Source organism: Nothobranchius furzeri, chromosome 1 (genome assembly GCF_043380555.1).
Source record: "Nothobranchius furzeri strain GRZ-AD chromosome 1, NfurGRZ-RIMD1, whole genome shotgun sequence".
Classification (NCBI taxonomy): Eukaryota; Metazoa; Chordata; class Actinopteri; order Cyprinodontiformes; family Nothobranchiidae; genus Nothobranchius; species Nothobranchius furzeri.
The window spans coordinates 77945689-77967022 of record NC_091741.1 but is presented as its reverse complement, the minus strand read 5'-3'; the positions used below and the strand labels follow the sequence as shown (position 1 = coordinate 77967022).

General features: G+C 39.9%; 2 protein-coding genes across 6 annotated transcripts in view; both read right to left on the bottom strand.

Annotated features, from left to right (window-relative positions):
* The window catches only part of lingo2 (leucine rich repeat and Ig domain containing 2), a 327190-nt gene extending 310269 nt beyond the window's left edge, over positions 1-16921 (bottom strand). For all 5 annotated transcript variants that reach the window (XM_070550375.1, XM_070550376.1, XM_070550372.1 and 2 more), the window contains exon 1: positions 16304-16921. The gene's annotated coding sequence lies outside the window, so the exon portion shown is untranslated. The remainder of the gene's footprint in view (positions 1-16303) is intronic.
* LOC139069653 (uncharacterized) overlaps positions 1-21334 on the bottom strand; it is an 816187-nt gene that overhangs the window by 387934 nt on the left and 406919 nt on the right. The gene's annotated exons all lie outside the window — the stretch shown is intronic.

Here is a 21334-nt window from a genome sequence, read left to right as displayed (position 1 = left end):
CGAGCCACCTCAACTGGCTCCTCTCGATGTGGAGGAGCAGCGGGTCTACTTCGAGCCCCTCCCGAATGACCGAGCTTCTCACCCTATCTCTAAGGGAGAGCCCAGCCACTCTTCGGAAAAAACTCATTTTGGCCGCTTGTATCTGTGATCTCATTCTTTCGGTCACTACCCAAAACTCATGACCATAAGTGAGAGTAGGAACGTAGATCGACCGGTAAATCAAGAGCTTCGCCTTCTGACTCAGCTCTCTCTTCACCACGACAGACCGGTACAACGCCCGCATAACTGCAGATGCAGCACCAATCCACCTATCAATCTCACGCTCCAGTTTTCCCTCACTCGTGAACAAGACCCCGAGAGACTTGGAGCAGGACCTCATCCCTGACCTGGAGAAGGCATTCTACCATTTTCCGAATCAATATGCTTAAGATATGCAAAGAATAAAAGCTTCATGGCCAACGTGTGCTGGAAGGGTTGAAAAAGACATTATGTGAAATATAAAACAATCCTTTTGACAAGATTAGTATATTTAGTATACATAATATGGCAGCAACATTTTTGTGGAACTATTGGTACTTCCTCAACTGAAATGGCATTGCACAACAATGTGTTTGGAGTCAAAACATAAGGTTCATTTCACATTCTAGCTCAAGGTAAGTTGGAAATGATCATTTTTATGGGTGTGATTTAGTTTTTTCATCCTTTTTGATGGATTACAGTATGTTCTGGTGGAGCTGTGAAACTTTTAGGGTGCTGCCACTATTGCAAGGAAAAAAAGTTTTATACAAGTAAGTTAAATTAACTGTCCAATGAAGGTTAACAATTTGTTTGTGTGTGCCTTTGGATCATCATGATGTCATGAGATCAGCAATTATACCTTTGAAAAGCAGATATTATCACATGGTAATTTCACCCCAGGAGAAAACTGATGTTTGCATTTAGGTGGTAAACATTATGTTAATTTATCTGAGTAATTAGTTGCATAAAATTTGTTGCAAAATATTGGTCAGTCTGATAAAGAAATATTACATCCCCAAAATAAATACACAGAAATATGTTAACACAGAAATTGTGTGGGACAGACAGAATCACCTTGCTAATGTCAACAGGAGACGAACACAGTGCCAGGCAGACAGATGTCTCCCTTGTGATGAATGACTATGTAAATAAATCTGCTGGTTGAAGGGCAGATTTTTCACAGAGAATGTCATGTAACACAGAGCAAGTAGAAAAGCATTTGACTTTTAATTCCCATTATCTGAATGGGTTTGCAAAGATTCTCCTTTAAAAAAAATCATATTATAAATCTCATCATCCCTTTGGCTATATTCAGTGACACCATATAAAATAGCTTATTAATATGTGATAAAGTGACAATCTGAATAGTGAAAATGTAATAATGTCACGTAATATTATAAAATATTTAGCATGCCATTACAATTTCAAAAGGTTTAGGAGTCACATATTCCAGTAATGGGGTTAAGAATATTCAGTAATTCAAAGCATTTTACTAGCAGCTGCTGGAGCGATATACAACTTTCCTCCCATCACTAATAGTGAATTCACATACAGTAATAAGCAGTTCTCTAATGACTTAATGATTTTCTTTCAACCAGATGGAATACAGTCGTAATTGTTTAACTCTTCAAAGTGAACTCAGTATTATATTTTGAAAAGTTTCAACCCATTTGTTTATATGTTTATTTGCAGGCTATGAAGACTTTTCTTTCTTGTACAAGTTTTTCGTTTTAACCTTATCAAGTTTGTTTGTATTTTTATATCTTTTGGGGTTTGTTCTTTTTATTAAAAACACTGAGCAACTTTTTTTTGTGTAATTTCCCAGACTACTACTCTATGGCAGTCAAAACAAATTCAGATAACTTTTTTTGAATCACTTAAAACAGTTTGTCTAGCAAACTGTTATTGTTTAAAATCTCAATGAATTCAGCAAAAATATAATAATAATAAAAAAGTAGAAACACACTGATTTACTGACACCGATCCTTAAAACTGTATTTGCCCAGTTGTCTTTTATGTGTCGGCATCACTGTTTCATCACTTCACTTTGGGAACCAGTTTGTGTCTGAATCTGGCTTAAAGCTTCTTTCCGGAGTATTTCTCTTAACCAGTGGCTGACAAGCGTATCACACAAACCGCTGTTCCTCTGTTTTTTTAAGATGGCGACTTCACGTTTCTGTTCATAAATGTGCTTCTGTAGCCGACAGAGCTAAAACACGTTGTTTTATGAGTATTATTCTTGTGTCATGTTGTGTTTTCATATATTTATATTTTTGAGACTTTCTTGTCCATGAAAAGTTCATCAACTCTGCATCAGCTCAGGTATTCCTTAAATGTGAGGCGTCTAAGCGGTAGTCTAACGCTATTGGTTAGTTCTAGTCGGCGCTCAGTTTCCACAGAGCTCTGCCGGGCAGGGGGTGTGCTTAGCAAAAAAAAAAAAGACTTATTGCTTATATTATATCACAGTACATGATAAGTTAATCATTTTTACAGATTTCTGACAAATCATACATAATTTCTGAAAGAGGAAAACTCTGGAAAGCAACTTTAAGAAGTATTCATCTAATAAGATGGAACTGCGCTACACTCAAAATCATTGAAAATTCAACCATCTAAGGAAAAAAAAAATTTTCAAAGACATTTGCTCAATCTTGCTCATGACCATAATAAAAAAGCTGGTTCTCTGTAAGTAACGTGATGGACTACTCAGCACTTTCACATGCTGCATATTCTTTCCATCTTTATCATTTAAAACTGTATTCTATAAAGTTTGAGCTTCTTTTACCTTTGTACAGCTTTTTTTCCCCACTGTCACCCACCACTGATCCCACTTCCAATCCATCTGCTGAGTGCCAGCAAACAATACAGTCTTTCACACACAATAGTCTCTCTTCAGACAAGTAACTGAATCTTCACTGAGCAGATCACTATGTAACCAAAACGGGAACAAGAATGCAACCACAGCAGGAAAGAAGATTACGTGCTGCCATCAGAATCTCTACCACCTCCCTGAAAGACTCTGGAACATTTAAAGTTTCAGCCCAACAATAAAGCCTCTTGTAACACACTGAGCAAGATGGAAAGAATGGAACAGGAGAAAAAAGGAGAAAAGGAGAAGTGAGGACAAAGAAGTGGAAGGATATATATTTATTCATTGACAAAAGCTCTAATGAGTCTTTTATCTAGCTGCTATGAAGCCGAGATTTTACAAATGTTGGAGAGAAAAGCAGCGTTCCAAAAGGAATTCAGTGAATCATATTTGTTCATTGTGGTTTACTGTGACTTTATGTAACCACCTAAAATAGAGCAATAGAAGATGAAAGTCTATAGGAGTACTAGAGCAAAACTGTTGTGGAATTGTCGGTTGCCTAGCACTGACTGGATGGCAGCCAGCTGTCACTGTCTAAATAGAAACAGGTATGTTGTGAAAGGCCCAGCTTGGATGGACATTTTAGTATTTATGCTTCTCTTTTAAATTTATTTTAACTGAGAAGTAAATATTGACATTTGGATTCTGAAGCACAATAAAATATGGAGCTTTGAACAATAAGGAATATTAATACTTGAGCACAATACACATCTATTACCAGCCAAAGTGACTGCTTCTGTCTTCATTTTTGTGCAATTTGTTTTCATCAAAGAGGCTTATTTTTCCACGAAAAGATAAAAATTGACCCACAAGACTCAGTACAACACTCTGTGAACCTACAACACCTGAAGGCAAGCCACTTCATTTTCAAAAGTCTCTGGGGTTTTAAGGTGTGTAGGCGATATTACTTTTTCCCCAGAGTCCTGGATGTATAGGAATCCACCCAATATCCATGATGCACTTTGGTCTATACTAGCTATAAGTCAGCAGAAGACAAGGATCAGCGACCTGTACAAACAAGTGCTGGCTCAGTGTGTGTCCTGCTGAGAGATTTTCATAGTCTGGAAGAAGAGGGGTTACGGGAGATTATTCAGTCCAAGAGACACAAGTGTCACTGGAAAGTCCGTACTTCCCACAGAGGCTAAGGGATATCCATGTACTGACATTTCCGCCATTGTTGCAATGAAAAGACTACACTCCGGATCTACCTGGGAGGCATTAGTGGGGATATTGTGTAATGATCTAACCTTTCAGGGTAAAACGCCTGCCTGTACACAGCCAGAACAATTTAGACTGCCTGTCTGATACCATTTGAAATATCTTATTTTGTTTATTTTTCCACAAAGCAACAAACAAGCTAAATTTATGTACATATTTTATATTAAATCATGAATTTTGATTTGATAGAAATTCATAGATTTGCAAATGTGAACTTACCAAACAGCCTCAACAAAAATCCACTCACAGCCTGGTTTTAAGATGCTTGGACTAAGGCTATACGATTTTCACTTTGGTTTCCTTTGGTTTTGCTTTTGCCTGGTGTCATTTAACAGTGAAATACTAAATATGCAAAAACCCAACTTCAACGATGAAATCTGAGGAAAGTAAGAATTGGGTAATTTGATGTGCCTAAGGAAGTCTTCAAACATTTTAGCGAGGCAAACACAAGAATGGCTAGACCCATCCTTTTGAGGTAAAATTGCATTTGTCAATACCACTAGCATAATATAGCACTGAGTGGCTTTCTAATGACTTAAAATATAATTATTTTTATTTGATTAAATAAAATGCAAGATGTCAGGCCGCTAATGGGGCTTGGCGGCTTTGGTGTTGTAAATCGGCATTCCACACACAGAAGAGGTGAGGCTGGGTCAGTAGCAATTGTAACGTGAGGAAATATGGGTTTTCTGTGCCAAAGGTTTCATTTGACTCGGCTGGGTCAAAGCTGGGTCGCTGAGAACTTTCACCCACAGATTAAGACCTGAACGCCAGTGAGTCTGGGAGAAACCATAACATCTGAACACCTGCAGTGCCAGAAGATGTTGTTCTCATGGAAAAGCTAGTCATAACATAACAAAGTTTTAAACTTCCTTTCCTTTATTTTAAATGTTAAATAATCATTTGATCACTTTGCTCATTATAAATGTGTTTTAATCAAACGAATGATTATTATGCTTTGGGTAATCATAATAACTAATGAATTAATGCTTAATTAAATAATGTTTGAAGATGTTTGGTAACGACCTTCACACACTCAAACACTCACTCAAACACTCACACACACACTCTCTCACAGTAAACTCCAAAACACATTTGCTCTGACGCACAAGTTTTGCTTTGAGAAGAGAAAGGCTTTTGGTAAGTTTTCAGTTCATGATTCAGTTCGTGTTTGACAACGAAAGAGGGAGGACTTGTGAACAACGCTGCGGCTCCTTTCTCCCCCCCCCCTCACGCTATTCCTGCCAAGCCAGACAGGAATAGCTGAATTGCAACCGTTAACGCAGACTCGTCCAGAGTCTTTGATTTTCTGAGTAAATTAAACTTAAGAAAGCGCATCTGCAAACGCTTCATCATCACGTGTACCAGGGGGCATCTCTGGACTGGATCGGCGGACACCTTCGTCTTCTCTGCCGGCCGAGGTGCCCTGGATGAAACATCATCCTTTGACGTTCCGGATCTGAATGAGGGTCCTCGTATGGTGAGGCAGAACACAATAGATAGCGTTTGATGCATTTTTTTTCAACGAAATCTAAGTTTATTCAAACCATCACTTTTCACTCAGACACCCGTTTCTTCCTGAAGCAAAATCAGACGCACACACACATTCATCTCACCTCATATTAAATTTCACACATTCAACACAAGGTCTATTTGAGCAAGTTTAAAATATCAACTGTTAAAGATTGTTCAACAAAGTTGCCAATGTTGATTGTCGTTTCCTATGCTTGTCATTTCAAAATCATTAGTTTAATTTGAAGAATTAAATCTTTTAACTTTCAACCTTGTCTCTTCATTGAACTGAAACACAGACCCACGGATGTTATCGACAGTTTATCGATGAAAACAACCTTTGAGTCTTCTTAAAACTATAAAATTTGGTTATTAATTTATTAAAATTAATATCTCAAATTAATATGTAGAATGGTTCCTCTTTCATAAAAGAGCATAAACCATTACACTACATTAATTGGCAGAGCCTAACCAGGTTCACTACACAATGTTTGGCAAAAGAGTGATGGCTGACTGGACCGCATCTGCATCTGCCAATGGGATGAGTCGCAATCAAAAGAATGAAATTATCTTTCCAAAGATAAAAAAGACACTTCTTTCTACATCAACAAAATGGAGCCAGAAATAACAAGATGTGGGATCATTTCAGTCTTTAACTGCAAAGAAGGTAACTGTTTACTAGTTTCTGCTTGATCTGTCACAATTGGAAAAAAAAAACACACACACACAGCAATGTGAATCTCAGTATACATTATTTATTTCATTTTATATAGATTAAATGTTGCACCTGTTAATCGGAGCCAAATAAAAGCACCTTCTTGATACTAAAGCATTGCAGAGCCAAGCACGAAAACGAGGAGGTGACAAATAACCCAACGTGAAAAAAGGCATGTAACAGCTTCCTCATGGTTGCTTTATGAATATATGTTTTATAATTTTATTATTTTTTAAATCAAGCATCTAAGAAGATCACTCTGGACCAGGCAGTCAAGACTTTTATCATAAACCCCTCAGTATTAGGAGAGTGCCCGGTCAGGGGGGCTGATTCAGGTGATCCATCCCTTTTGTTAACCAGAAAGGTTTGTATAGAAGATGTTTAAAGAGGTAGCTGATGTTACTTGTGTAAAATATTACTGAAGTACAGTGCTTAACACCTGATTTAAGATTTACATAAACAAACAGCACATGTTATCACCACAATAGTTTTTAGTTTTTCTAAAATGGTTGGCTGCATTGTAGCTCATCACCACAGTGTGTGTGCGTGTGCGTGTGTGTGTGTGCGTGCGTGCGTGCGTGCGTGTGTGTGCTTTAGACCCCTCTGACTCTGAAAGGTGCTTTACCAGTGCAGGTCTCATTTATCAAACATTGTGTAGAATCCTTACCAAAACTGTACTTAAGCTCAGCAAAAAAAGATTTACTCACGCCAAGTAGGTTTGTGATCTATCAGACATGGAGTACGCACAGCTGCACGCAATCTCCGCTTCATAAATCAGAAACTATCTAAAAAGTTTCTCAGCTGCTTTTTAGTCACATCCCGCCCCCACCACGCCCACTTACTGCCATAAATAGTCAATGCAAAGTGCCTTGTAGATCTCATGCATATACATAAGCCGGCTTGTTGCAGCGCTCCGCCAATGGTGACCGTAGATCAAGGCAGATCAAGGAAGCACAATTTCACCGAAGCAGAAATTCAGGTACTTGTGGGTGAGGTGGAGAAATGAAAGGAAGTGCTTTTGCAATACAAATAATGAAAATTCACGGAGTGGCACAGCATTGCTGTAGCCGTCAATGTTGTGAATTCTTCAGAGAGAACTGTGGCGGATATAAAAAAATGGTCCAATTGGCATTCAATCCCCAGACTCCCAGGTGAAAGTCACACACGGTAACCAGTCACCCAAATGGAGATCTTCCTTGAGCAAGTAGCCAGGGGGCATGATTAATGAGGTCACAGTGACAGGACACACACTGTCACAGACGCTTGGCATTCTGTCTCAATCTGTCCCCCTGCTGATATTCTGCATTCCGTATTCTGCGCTTTAGGCTGTGTGTGTGCGCGTGTGCGTGCGTGCATGTGTGTGTGTGTGTGTGTGTGTGTGTGTGTACGCGCGTGTGCATGTGGGGGGGTCTTGTTTTGTGTGAAAACGAAGCGGTACAAGTGATAATACTGCAGGATTTCATCATTTTATCCTCAGCAGCAGGACTGCAGGTACTCTCCATGTCCAAAATGTGCGTAAGCCAGGTCCTTAGTCAACTTAAAGTTGCACACATTTTTCCGCTAAGTTTTCTTTCATAAATCCCAAAGTTTGTGTGGAAAATTGCTTACGCAGTTTTCCGACCCCATTTTGTGCGTAAGCAAGCTTGATAAATGAGGCCCCAGGTCATTTATCATTTAATCCACTAGAAATGACAAACAGAAATTACATTTTTAATGTGCTGCTGGGATCCTGTTTCCCCCAGCGAGAGCAGCCATCTGCGGCGCTCATCTACTGTAAAGTCACAGGTGGGAGGGAGATCTTTGGGAGAGGCAAAGAGTACATTGACTCCTACAGGTTGGTGACCTTGCCGGGGGGGGGGGGGGGGGGGGGTCGGGTTTTCACAGCATCTGTCTGCATTCTTTCGCAGGGTTTTTTATTTGTTCGTCGCTCAAGGCTACCAGGGCGTCAGATTCAGATAACAAGAATTTGTTTGGGTCAGGCTGAGATAATTTTCCTCTCTGCCTTCAGTCTTTAAACTGATCATTCCAGTCCTTCAGTGAAGCCATTTTTGGGGTTTTAAACCTGTCCATACTGTCCGGTGACTCTCTCCGAGATGACATCCATTTTGCGCACTAATACCGGTATCGCAGCTAGGACATTGTCCAGCTTATGATTCACCTCAAGTAACGTCCCAGTCTGAGAAGTCTCCACACGGACGGTGCTTTCCGTGGGTGTGGGTTGCCCTCCAATCGCTCCCGTCTTCCCAAATTTCCAGAAAACCAGATATCCTCCCACTCCAATCAGGAGAAATCCAGTGATCATTAGACCAAATATCCACACGACTTCGATATCCTCAATGGACAGCTGGGAGAGGCATATGATCTTCCACTCCTTATGGGAATCCAAAATATACCCCACAGGGTGTGTCCCCTGTGGACATGTGGGAGCCCCCTGCTCCGTTCTCATTGGTGAAAAAATCTTATCGATCGCATTGAATGACCAGTTTATCGAACCCATGGTTAGTAAAAGTAGTTTTTCAGAAGAAATGCAGAGAAACGCTCTGTGGGCAGACAGGACAAAGAGCCTTGGGAAAAAAAAAGATAAGGGAGCGAAAGAGAGAAGCGTCTGTACTCCTCGAGTGCCTTGAAGAAAACGGAAGTACAGCAAGCTGTGGCATTCAGTATAACAGCTGACCTGTGGACTCTCACCTACATTAATGATTTTATGCAGTTGTGTACATCTATGTTGGGAGTGAAAAACACTTTACACACTTCTGACAATTTGGCCCAATTCAAAGGGGGTAGGATGCATGACTGGGTCAAAAATAAAAAAGTTCTTGTGACCAACGCAGCACCAAGTATGATTGCCAATATAAGAACTCTCCAAATTTGGCAATCTATTTGCATTGGATACGAATTGTATATATTATAAATCATGTGATCAGATCTCTGAACTTTCATCCATAAGACACACTTCTAGACAAAACATACCCTTCTTCAGATCCAGCACCACAGCCAACGAAAAGCTTGCTCAAGTGCATCAACAGATAGGACGTCCCGCCCTGACACTTATCAAGGAGGTACCAACATGCTGGAACAGCACATATCAGATGCCGTCACGGCTAAGTGATGAGAAAGAACCAGTGTGGGTATCACTTGCCTCTCTTCAAACAGATTTAACTGCACTTATGGCTGATGAGTTTAACATCTTAAGGGAAGCACTTCCTGTGCTACCCCTTTTCCATCAGGCCACAGAGGAGTTCTCTGAAGAGAGGAGATTTTCAGGATCAAAGGTCATCCAGATGATGAAAATGCTATATTGTGCACTTGAGTGCAACTCTTTACAATTACACACACAAGCAGCCACACATCTCCATGACCAAGAGGCATTGCATCACACACTACTTCTAATCTGAAGCCATTAAGTGTGTTGACTCTATCAACACTTTTAGACCCTGGATTTAAAACACCCGGATTTCGTAGTTCTTCCAAGTGCAAGGAGGAAATCAATCAATGTAAAATGGAGAGTGCTGCAGTAATTGTTCACACAACATCTAAGCCACGGGCTGGACCTTCAGCAGCTCAGTCATTCACTTCAGGTGTGTTGTTCAGTGGTATCACCTAATTTGTGCATTTATTTTTATCGCTAATGTGTATTCATATGGAGTAATGACAAAAACGGAAATTGCAATGTATTTTTTTTATTATTTCAGATAACCTGTGGCAGCAGCTTGATGATGAAGTTGGCACACAAACCACCAGTGCAACAACTGACTTCATCATAGAGATCCACCGCTACTTGGATAGCGCGAAACCTCTCAAAATTAGAGGATCAATTAACATACTGAAGGATCCATCCCTCCATTAATTTTCTTCCGCTTATCCAGAGTCGGGTTGCGGGGGCAGCAGCCTAAGTCGAGAGGCCCAGACTTCCCTCCCCCAGCCACTTGGGCCAGCTCCTCCGGGGGAATCCCAAGGCGTTCCCTGGCCAGATGAGAGACATAGTCCCTCCAAAGTGTCCTGGGTCTACCTCCTGGTTGGACGTGCCCAGAAAACCTCACCAGGGAGGCGTCCAGGAGGCATCCTGACCAGAAGCCCGAGCCACCTCAACTGGCTCCTCTCGATGAAGGAACCAGAAGAAATCAAATCCAAATATGTTCTGCCCATCTTTACAGTTTTTGTATGCCCAACCTTCATCTGTGCCCTCTTATCGTGTGTTTTCAAAAGCTGGGGAAACAGTGTAAAAAAAAGAATGCAATCGACTGCCAAAACATTGGATAAACTTTTTTTTTTAATAAAAAATGATAACATTCACACTATATTTTAAAGACGTCTATGGTATTTGAAATTTAGAACAAGATATAAAATAATACTACAAGAAGCTTACAGTGTACACATGACAAGGTCACTGAATCCATAGAATACGTAGACGTAAAGCTGAAAACGTACAGATTAAATGCAAAGTCTTCTTGTGAGCTGGTAACACTACTTGAAGATATTTGACTTTTGTTTTTCAACACCCCAAAAGATTTTTCAGTTTTTCTCGTCCTATCTAAGCTGCCCTGGTGCAACAACCTCTGCTCCCTATTCTTAGCCAGCCACCTCACCCCTGACTCTTGCTAATGCTCCTTGTTCGACACACACTGCCCTCAGCCACTTGCCCAGGAAGGTCATATTTCAAAGTGACACAGACAGCAAGGTCAATGTCAGTGGAGGCAGTTGGCAGATCGGTTCTCTGGTCCAAGACTGCCTTTCTCCAGTCACTGTATCGCAGAAGGGCTACAGTGCCACCAGCAGTTACTTAGCTTTTATTTCCTTTTCTGGGGATGTTATGTGCAAAGCATACTTTTATTTATTTATTTATATATTTATTTTTTGTACAAAACAAGTTTTTCATCTAAGCCTTTTGTTTCAGCCTTTGTTACTAAGCAGTAACTACAGTAGGTGGGTGGGCTAGATATTCTGCTAGAGCAACCGTGAGCTAATATCTGACTCCTTGTCAAAAAAAACTTTTATTTAAATACACCTGAATACATCTGAAGATCAGGTCACATGATACAGTAAACAACATATGAAGTTGTATAAGTATAAAGAAGGTGCATGATCATATTAGAGGGCTTTGTCAATATTTTACTTGGATGCATCAACCACAGAATTCATGGATTTATTTTTACCAATTTTCATGTTGTTGTTTTTTATTATTTTTCTTTATTTTAAATGGATATCTTTGAAGAGGGGAGGGTTTTCCTGGTGTATGTGCAAATATGCAAAATAAGCCCCTTTTGTACAAAACAAGTTTTTCATCTAAGCCTTTTGCTTCAGCCTTTGTTACTTTAAGTGAAGCTGCAAGCTGACTGGCTCAAACATGAAAGCTACAGGGCTAGGGACACAGACGTTATTGCATTATCCTTTAATGTGCTAAATACAGTTGGCCAGAGCTTCTGCTCATGTCATCTTTAATAAAGCACATGTGAGGATTTCTATTATTTCCCCCTGTTTAGCATACTCATTTAAAACCAAATTCTTCCCTCCTTCTACGGGCAGTCAGTTATGATGAGTAAGCATATTTCATAAATGACCCAGCTGTTGGAACATATTTTGTTTCGCCTCATCAGGGATTCAAAGGGCTGACAACAGATCAGCTGCATTCGCTCACGATTTGGTCTCCAGCTGACCAGCTCTCCATTTAAAATGAGTTATTCTGTTAGTCTCAGCCAGGTGGTGGTGTCCTCGCCGCCCAGATGTGCAGATCATGATGGCTGGAAGTACAATGTTTCTCCATCTAGTGACAGCAACGTTTAAACTCATTTTTGTCTGTAATGTGATATCATCAGATACACCAATGAAGCTGCGATTTAGAATGTCTTTTTTTTTCCTTCACCAAGAGAATAGAAAGACAGAAGTTATGTAATACTGTAATTGTTCTTATGCTAAGAAAATAAAAATAAAAATGAAAAGCCAGGTGTTACATGAGACAGAGACTGAATAACAACGTTATAAAGTACATGTACCCAGCTGTATCCAAAGGTCAGAGAGAATGGAAAAAAGTTAAATTTGAAACCCTGAGTTTCAGTCTCTGATCATTGATTTTTCTTCCATGTCCTTAATGGACAGGCTAAAAATACTCTGCTTCTGGGTACAGGTCTTACTTTGACAGAGATCTCTATACATGTGTCCTCTAAGAATTAATAAAGAACTCAAAGGCTATTATGAAGGGATCCTCCTTCACAGTTCTAAGATATTATTTGTTTAAATTAGAACGGTTGTACAAAGATGTGATGATATTTCAGAGTTTAAAAAATGATGGAATCATTAAAAAATGAAATTGTTAGAAACTTACAAACAAATTCAAATCTAAGTATTACTGATGGTTTTGCTGACATTTTGTGTTTTTCTGTGAAGTGCATATTTTGTGTTTGTATGTGTGTTGTACCACCCTGCTAAAAAGCTGTAATTGTAACAAAATAGCACTTATGAATAAGTCAACTCACACTCTTCTTTGGCTCCTTCGACTAACAGAAGTGTATTTTAATATCACACCAACAATAACAAACTCTACCTTTATCTTTTATTCATGATGCAGAAAAATAAAAGTGAAAATCACAACCCATTAATGCTAAATTTTTATTTCTACTTGTCTTGTGAGGTCAAGACATTCAACCTTCTAATCTAAAACAAAATAAAAATAAATTAATAAAAAAATGAAGGAAAACCTCTGAGCAAGTCAATTACCAAAACGGTATAATGAAGAATAAAACATATGTTATAACAATTTAAAATAACATTAATATTAGCCTTCCTCAATCACTCATCAACCCTGACTAATGCTTTAAATTTCCCATAAACTGTGAAAGTAACACTGTGCTCATGAATTTAAGGGGCTTATTTTGCATATTTGCACATACCCCAGGAAAACCCTCCCCTCTTCAAAGATATCCATTTAGAATAAAGAAAAATAATAAAAAACAACAACATGAAAATTGGTACAAATAAATCCATGAATTCTGTGGTTGATGCATCCAAGTAAAATGTTGGCAAAGCCCTCTAATATGATCATGCACCTTCTTTATAATTATTCAACTTCATATGTTGTTTACTGTATCATGTGACCTGATCTTCAGATCAGGTGTATTTATATAAAAGTTTTTTTGACAAGGAGTCAGATATTAGCTCACGGTGGCTCTAGCAGAATATCTAGCCCACCCACCTACCGTAGTTACTGCCTATGATTACTGAACTGGAAAATGAAAGCACATGCAACTATGTATGAAAGCTTTAAATTAACCAGTCTGTGTTATGTTTGCAGATGACTGTTATATGAACCAACATATTTATGTGACAGCATTCAATCATTTAATAAGCCTTCAGGAAACATATGGATATCTATGGTAAAATGCTAAATGGCCTGTGTTTATATAGTTCCTCCTACAACCCCCCAAAGCACTTCGCAACACAGCAGTCATTCACCCACATGCACGCTGGTGGTGATAATCTGTTACAAAAAGACTAACGGATATGTTTCCTCTCATTTTATCATTTCTGCTGTTTGGCTATCCCACAAATGGGATGCCTTTATATGTCCTAATTCTTTTTAATGAGCTGTCACTTCATAATATGAAGTTTGATTGATCTTGACAGTATGAAGGCATCATATGAAGATGTTCAGCCCTATTTATAATATTAAGTATCTTCACTTTGTTGATGGTAGACCTAAAATGCAAACATAACTGCAAATGATTTATCATATTTCAGAGTAGGCGTGCCAGATTTCAGCTGCCCACTGGCATTCACACTCACTGATTCTGACAGTTCCTGTGCGTAATAAATTGAAACCCTAGCACTTTTGACATCATCGTTGTTTCCTCAGATTTCAGCTCAATGTAAACATGCTGTCAACGATGTGGGATAATCACGGAGCCAAATAAGTACCCCTTTCTGTTTCTGTTCATTCTGTTTTTCCAAGAAAGCTTGGGATCTGCAAATGGAGGACTTTCTTTGCCGTCATTATTAACGTCAAAACTGGGAGGATAAAAGACTGCACACCAGGAAAGCGGGATTATAGATTCACAAGCAGACACTCTCACCTGTGCACATACACTCACCCTACACACACACACACACACACACACACACACACACACACACACACACACACACACACACACACACACACACACACACACACAGCTTACTCGCTTGTATATGGAGAGACATACAAGGACACAGATTACATATGAGCTACAGTAGCCTGTCCACATCCTTTACCAATCCAAAGATCTGAAAGAGGCAGACACAGCTATCCTAATTCAGAGTTAAAGCTCATAGAAGCCCAGCAAAGTCCATATTACTGCTTTCCTTTAACCATGCGCCTCCATATCAGAGGGAATGCGTCAGCCCCTACCACGGTTAACACTCAATAAAACATCAAAAGGGCTGAAGCTCTGAGGTCTGGACAAATACACACCCACACACCAAAAACTCCCTTTTTCATTCTGAAACACGAATGTACGCACTTGTATGCATGATCACAAATGTGTAGGTGAGATGAACAGTCTGAACAGACTACTGGTTTGCATCCACCTCGAAGCAAAGTAAACACAACCAATGTCAACTGAATGCTAAATTTCGATTTCAATAGAGCATTTGTGTGCAGTAGCTTCCTGAAATCAAGCTACCGTATAACCATGGGAACAATGGTCAGTGTTGCAGCCAGTATAGACTGTCAATGACAGGTACACAGGAGCTGTCATCAGCTTCCCATCAAGCTCCACTCCCTCCCCCAGTGGATGTTTAAAAGGGAAGAAAGCCTTCTTTTGAAAATTTTATATCCAGAGGCAAAGACATTTAATGGTCACTGTTTTGCACGTTACATGAAGGGGTAGCTTAATAAGCATCTGTCCATGCCAAAAACAGAGCTGTGACAGCCCAGACAAGTTATCCATTATTCAATTAATTTAAATATTTCAGGGGGGCGACAGGATGTTCATGAAATAAATATTTCAACCACTGTGTTACAAAAGGAGTTAGCTTTGCACTTGCACTGCCGGGTATTGATTAAGGTGGCAGTATATTCACTCTTTGAAAAAGAAGAGACATAGATTCCTTAAGGAGTCTTGATTTAATTTTGAAAAGAAAACTTGGCGAGTGAGAGACATTAAAGACAAAAATCAATACTTCATCTACTTCTCTTTTTGGGGCAGAAAAATAAGCAAAGGAAACAAAGAACAGGGACACTTGGAAAGAGATGCATTGCTTGACCAGAAGATAACAGACTGAAACTGAGAGTGAGGATAAAGAGTAGGGCGTCTGAGATAGTGCAAAGCTGGACACAATCAGTACTCTGTCCATAGAGATAAAAAAAACAACAAGGTAGCTTTCAAAATGCATAAAAGCCACCTTTATGGATGTAAATAGGGCTACCGATCAAAAGTAATTGCCTCTTCACAAATTCATGATGTTACAAAAACCAGGGCAAACAACTGCCGCAATTATGCCCCTCACAAGCAACCTCCCCTGGTAATAACCCCAGAGTACCACGGGTGGAAAGAGATGAATTGTATTGCAGACAGGTATCTCCTTTCTCAGCTAACACAGGCACAAGTATGCAGATACACATAGATACATTCTTCTCTGCAGAAGGGAGTAGCCTGCCAGTAGCAATCAAAAAACAATCATGCTCTCTGTAAGCCATGGAATGATATTCTATTGATAAGACGTGTTTCCTAACTTTGTGCCTTCTGTGAGACTGATATAATGGAAGAATAGCTATTTCCTCATCTTTTTCATTATGAATTTTTTGGTATTCTTAAAAACCAATATATCAAACCAAACTGATGCTTATTCCTTACCTTCAAATATCACCCAAAAGCTCATAGTCCACATGAAAAGTCGTCACATAAAAGAACTCTATGCTGCTCCACAGCAGAGAAAACAAAAATCATGCAAGTCTCTCAGAATCACAACCAAAATTCACGTTTCAGATTAAAACTTACTTTTATGTGAACTAGATGTCCTTCAATTTGTTTTGAATGTAATCCATTTCCTTATACTTTCCTGGTTCTTCTGGGTTGCTCCCTCCTAGTATTCCACCTTGGCTCAGTAAAATAATTTCACGAATTCTGCCGGAAAACGTGTGTGTGTGAGCGACTGAGCAAGAGGATAAAAAAAGGAAGAGGAGAGGGGGGGGTGGAAACTGTATGATCTCTTCTATTGCACGATACCAGCTCCACTGCAAGTGAATCCAGCCGGTCCTCGCAGCTCTCCTCCTGCGTTCAGAGTGAAATTCAGCATCTGCTGTTCATCCGCACATCAAGGGGAGGGTGTCCTCCCCCCAAAAGCTGGAAACTTTCACACACCTCTGACAAAGCTGTAGGAGGTGACACTGGATGCCACTGAGCCCTGATCTTGCGTTATTCTCCACAAAATCCACCCTCATCAATGGATTTTATCCTCTCCTCCTTCCCAATTTGCGTGTTATGTAGCTCGCTCCTCTCCGGAATAGGATCTCACAGAACGGATGCTGAGAAAGCAGCGGAATGAGGCGAGTTGCTTGTTCTCCCGCTGTGCGTCTCTTTCTCTCTCCCTCTCATTTTCCTCCACCCTCCCTCAAACATGCACCCTCTCTGCCTTGCTCTGCACCTCCCCACCCTTTCCTTTCCTCTCTCCTCCTCTCCTTCCCTTTATACATACACACACACTGAGACATGTTCTTCCCTCACTCTCTGGCTTTTCACAATTACTGCTGAGCCATCTCCAGCCGTGTCAGACAGAAAGGTTCATGCCCATACTCCTCAGAGAACCAAATAATGCTTGATAAACATAAAAAATTAAACAGGTATGAAGAGATGAAGCAACATCATGAGAAGGAGCATCGTGGAAAGAGGCAATCTAATCTCGTTTGTCCATCCTCATAACCTGGTTGCTAGATATCCCTCCGACTGGCTCGGTTTTGCGTCTTCTCCATGTCATAACTTTTCTGTTTAGTGGAGTCACTTCGGAAGCTGCTTGATGCTGGCCAACTGTCAAGAATGACTGAAGAGGAAGACAGGAATAGTAAGAGCAACATACTGCATAGTAACAAGGACAATGCATGTGCAGTAGCAGGTGCACAATTATATAATTAACCACTTAAATTTGCCAGAAATTCTATTCTCATTTCACGTGTATGCACACAGATTATTAGACAAGCTGTAAACACAATGCTAAATAAAAAATACACATTTCTAATCAAATTTAATTCTGTTAAAGCCTCACCACCCTAGGACTGTTTACTGCAGCATCTTTAATGGCACACACAAACCGTGACGTACTGAAAGCTGGATGACAAGTACTTTAACCACACACCTAATGTGCTATTGTTTGTTTCCTGTAACACATAACCCACAGCACGTCTAATTGGTTTTCAATAACATTCCAACCTCTCAGTTGTGTATGAATACAGAAGCATACAGAGCGTCTATAGAGTAGGTTTTATGTTGGTCCTCTTTCCGGACAATGGTGACCCTGAGATCACAGAGGGAAGGTAACTTATCAACACTTGTCACCAAAGCAATGAGCTAAATGTTAAAGTGCTTTGGGCAAAGTCACTTGCCTACTGTATTTCACCCATCCCATATGTTGTCTTTCAAGGGTCACACAAGAGCGTTTCATTTGGTTTTATGTTTTGATTTTTGTTGTAGTTTTCATTTCAGTCTTTTTCACACTCTCCTATTTCATCACTGAAATTTCATCCTGCTTGTGTGTCAGACAGACATGAGGCATCGTTGCTCACGCTGGTCGGTATGACCTAACTACACTCTACATGCCTGGCTCCCAGCTCTCTCAGGAGACTGCTACCCAATGTGTGTGTGCGTGTGTGTGTGTGTGTGTGTGTGTGTGTGTGTGTGTGTGTGTGTGTGTGTGTGTGTGTGTGTGTGTGTGTGTGTGTGTGTGTGTGTGTGTGTGTGTGTGTGTGTGTGTGTGTGTGTGTGTGCGTGCAGCTCTTTCCCTTGTTGGTTAGACAGTATGCTAAAGGATTACAGTGTGATCTTTAGAGAATAAAACAATTATAGCATTACACTTCTATGATTCATATTCATTCACTGACAACGTTGAAGGTGAACAAAAGTCACTTCAAATGATCTGAAATACTAAATTATGTTGAAGTTCACTTTTCCCCCCACAGTCTTTTGTGTGAAAATATATTTTACAGTTATAAAATGAGGGGGAAAACAAACTTTTTGCACCATTTTGACGATTTAAACAAAATGTGAATGAAAACAGAAGTAGCGTGGGGAAAACTAGCCGCACCATTAAGTAATCATCCTCTGTATGAGTTCATTAGTCTCAAACTTTTTCTTTTTTTAAATGTGCACCATTTCATTGACTTGTAATTGCTGTACAACTATTTTTTGCAAGGGTATGTGGTGGACTAATGCAACAATAATTAATATCATTTTCAGCATTTTTACAAGTTGCTTATCATGTAACCCAGTTTAATGGAAATTAGACTTCTTCTGTCATCTTGACATCCCTGTATGTTCAACACATTCTCTGAGTAATTTTAAAGCTTTTTTTTCTTACAATCTCATCTTCTGTGGCTCTTTTTAACCATTGTCAGAATCCAGAGTGACTTAAGGTGTCTGACTCAACTTAAAAATGTGATCAGTCTTTTTAACTGGCAGAAGCTTTCAGTATGTGTCACAGATGTCTACAGTAAAATGTCTGTGCCATGTTGGTACCAAAATACATCTGTCCCTTCTCCTCTTCTTCCCTTCTTTCCACCCCTCACAGTGAAACAACTTGCAGATGAGACTGAGTAAGCCCGCTGGCTGAGGTAAAAGCACGGACATTCCTGAATCTCATTAATGAGATGCAACTGTTTCCAACACACCAGGTCCCATGCTCTTAGCTGCCAACAGTCCCTGCTTGTTTACATACACTTTTCTTGTTGTTCAAATGTATATAGATTTTAATAGCAAAGCTGCAAATGTATTTGTGCCTCATCTTGCCTCCAGCGTTCCACATCATACGGAGGAAAGCCTTCATAGGGGGTCACCAACTCCAGTCTTTGATCAATGTCAGATGTTTCCTTGTTTCAACACATGGTTTAAATGAATGAGTAATTAACAGGACTCTATAGAGCTCAACTTGTTAAAGAGGTGAATACATTCTTTACTTTGAGAGAGTTATAGCAGAAAATATGTTAAATGTGTAGGATGGTAGCCCTGGAGAACTGGAGTTGGTGACCCCTGGAGATGCTTTTATCATAGATTATATTAGTTCACGACATCAGAGCTAAACCATGAAGTTTTTTCTGACTGAATAGAAGCAGGTTTGTTCTACTTAAAGTATTAAATAATATCTGGATATATTTCTTATTCATTGGTGGATGACCAGACTTGTTGAATGTCAAAACACTTTTAAAGCCATTATAGCAAATCTGAAAACAAGCTCAGAGGAATACTCATCCCTCCCCTTGAGTATCTTCCCTGGATCCGTCTCCACCAGAAAAGAAACCAGAAACAAGATGGCGCTAAACACCAGTTGCTGTTTTTTATGTCCAAATGTCTTTTGTTGTCCGTGACTTCTAACAGTATTTTTCTTTTGGGGACTCTGGTAGTTTGTCCTAATGTTGAAGTGGTAGGAGCCGGCAGTTCATTCTCTGATATTACTAAAGTGGTGTTCTGTTGCTAAATGGATGGAGGAGCCAGAAAAGTACGGCAGTTCGGTGAGAACGCCAATAACTATTGGACCATCTGATTATCAGAGGTTTTTAGACAAATGTGAGAGAACAACTTTAATCTTTTTTTTTTTGTAATCTACACAATATACTTATAGATGTATTAGGTTAGAACATTGTTAAAAGGCATGAAAAACATTTTAAGCTAAATTGCTTTCCAAATTTCCCATAGCTATAACCAACCTGCTACCCATCTATCCACCAACCCATCTCCATCCATTCTCTAGGCTTGCTCATTTCTGTTCAGGGAACTGGCATTCATCTCCAGAGGCAAAGGCCCACCCTAGATAGGTCACCTGTCTATCACAGGGCCACTCATAGACAAACAACCATTAATGAACACAATTAGCACTAGTGCTAATTTAATCTGAATGTTATTCATCAGTGGGAAGAAGCCAGAGTACACAGAAAACCTACGCATGCACAAGGCTAGCATGAGAACTCCAAGAGCTTTTCATTTTCCAAAATGCTTTTGAAAGATGACTTTCCCAAAACACACTTTCCAGCTACCAAATGCTCCAGATGGTTCTCTGTACCAAAATAAATAAACATGGTAATCACTACACTGTGAAATGGATTTATGTTTAAATTTAGACAGATTTAACACCAGATATCATCTTATCACAGCATACCTTATGCACCTCGTACCCTTTGGTAGACATTGCTAATTCTACTAGGAGTGCTCAAAATTTGAATGTATATCATTTACAACTTTATGCAAAACTATGCAAACAGCAGTTACATGCAGGTAGTTTATCACCAGCTTGTTGCAATGATTATATATAAAAAAAATTCCCATCTCACCCTCCGCGGGTGGTCTCATCCTTCCAAGCTCGGGTCCTCTAAGCTTAAGGGTTCTGTGCAGTATCTTAGCTGTTCCTACAACAACACTTTTCTGGACTGAGATGTCTGATGTTTTCTCTGGGATCTGCTTTAGCTACTCCTCTGGTCTGGGACTAACTGGCCTGAGTGCCCCGATGGCCACGGGCCCCACTGATGTCTTCACTCTCCAGGCTTTCTCAAGTTCATCTTTGAGGCTCTGGTACTTCTCTAGTTTCTCCTGTTCCTTTTTCCTGATGTTTCCATCACTTGCTATTGCTATATCAACCACAGCAGCTGTCCTCTGTTGTTTGTCCACCACCACAATGTCCGGTTGGTTCTCCATTATCATTTTGTCAGTCCGGATCTGGAAGTCCCACAGGAGCTTGGCTCTCTCCTTCTCAACCATCTTAGGGTGTTGTGGCGTTCCATGCTTTCCCTGCCTGCATCTCACACCCTGCAGTTATGTGGTGAATTGTGGTTT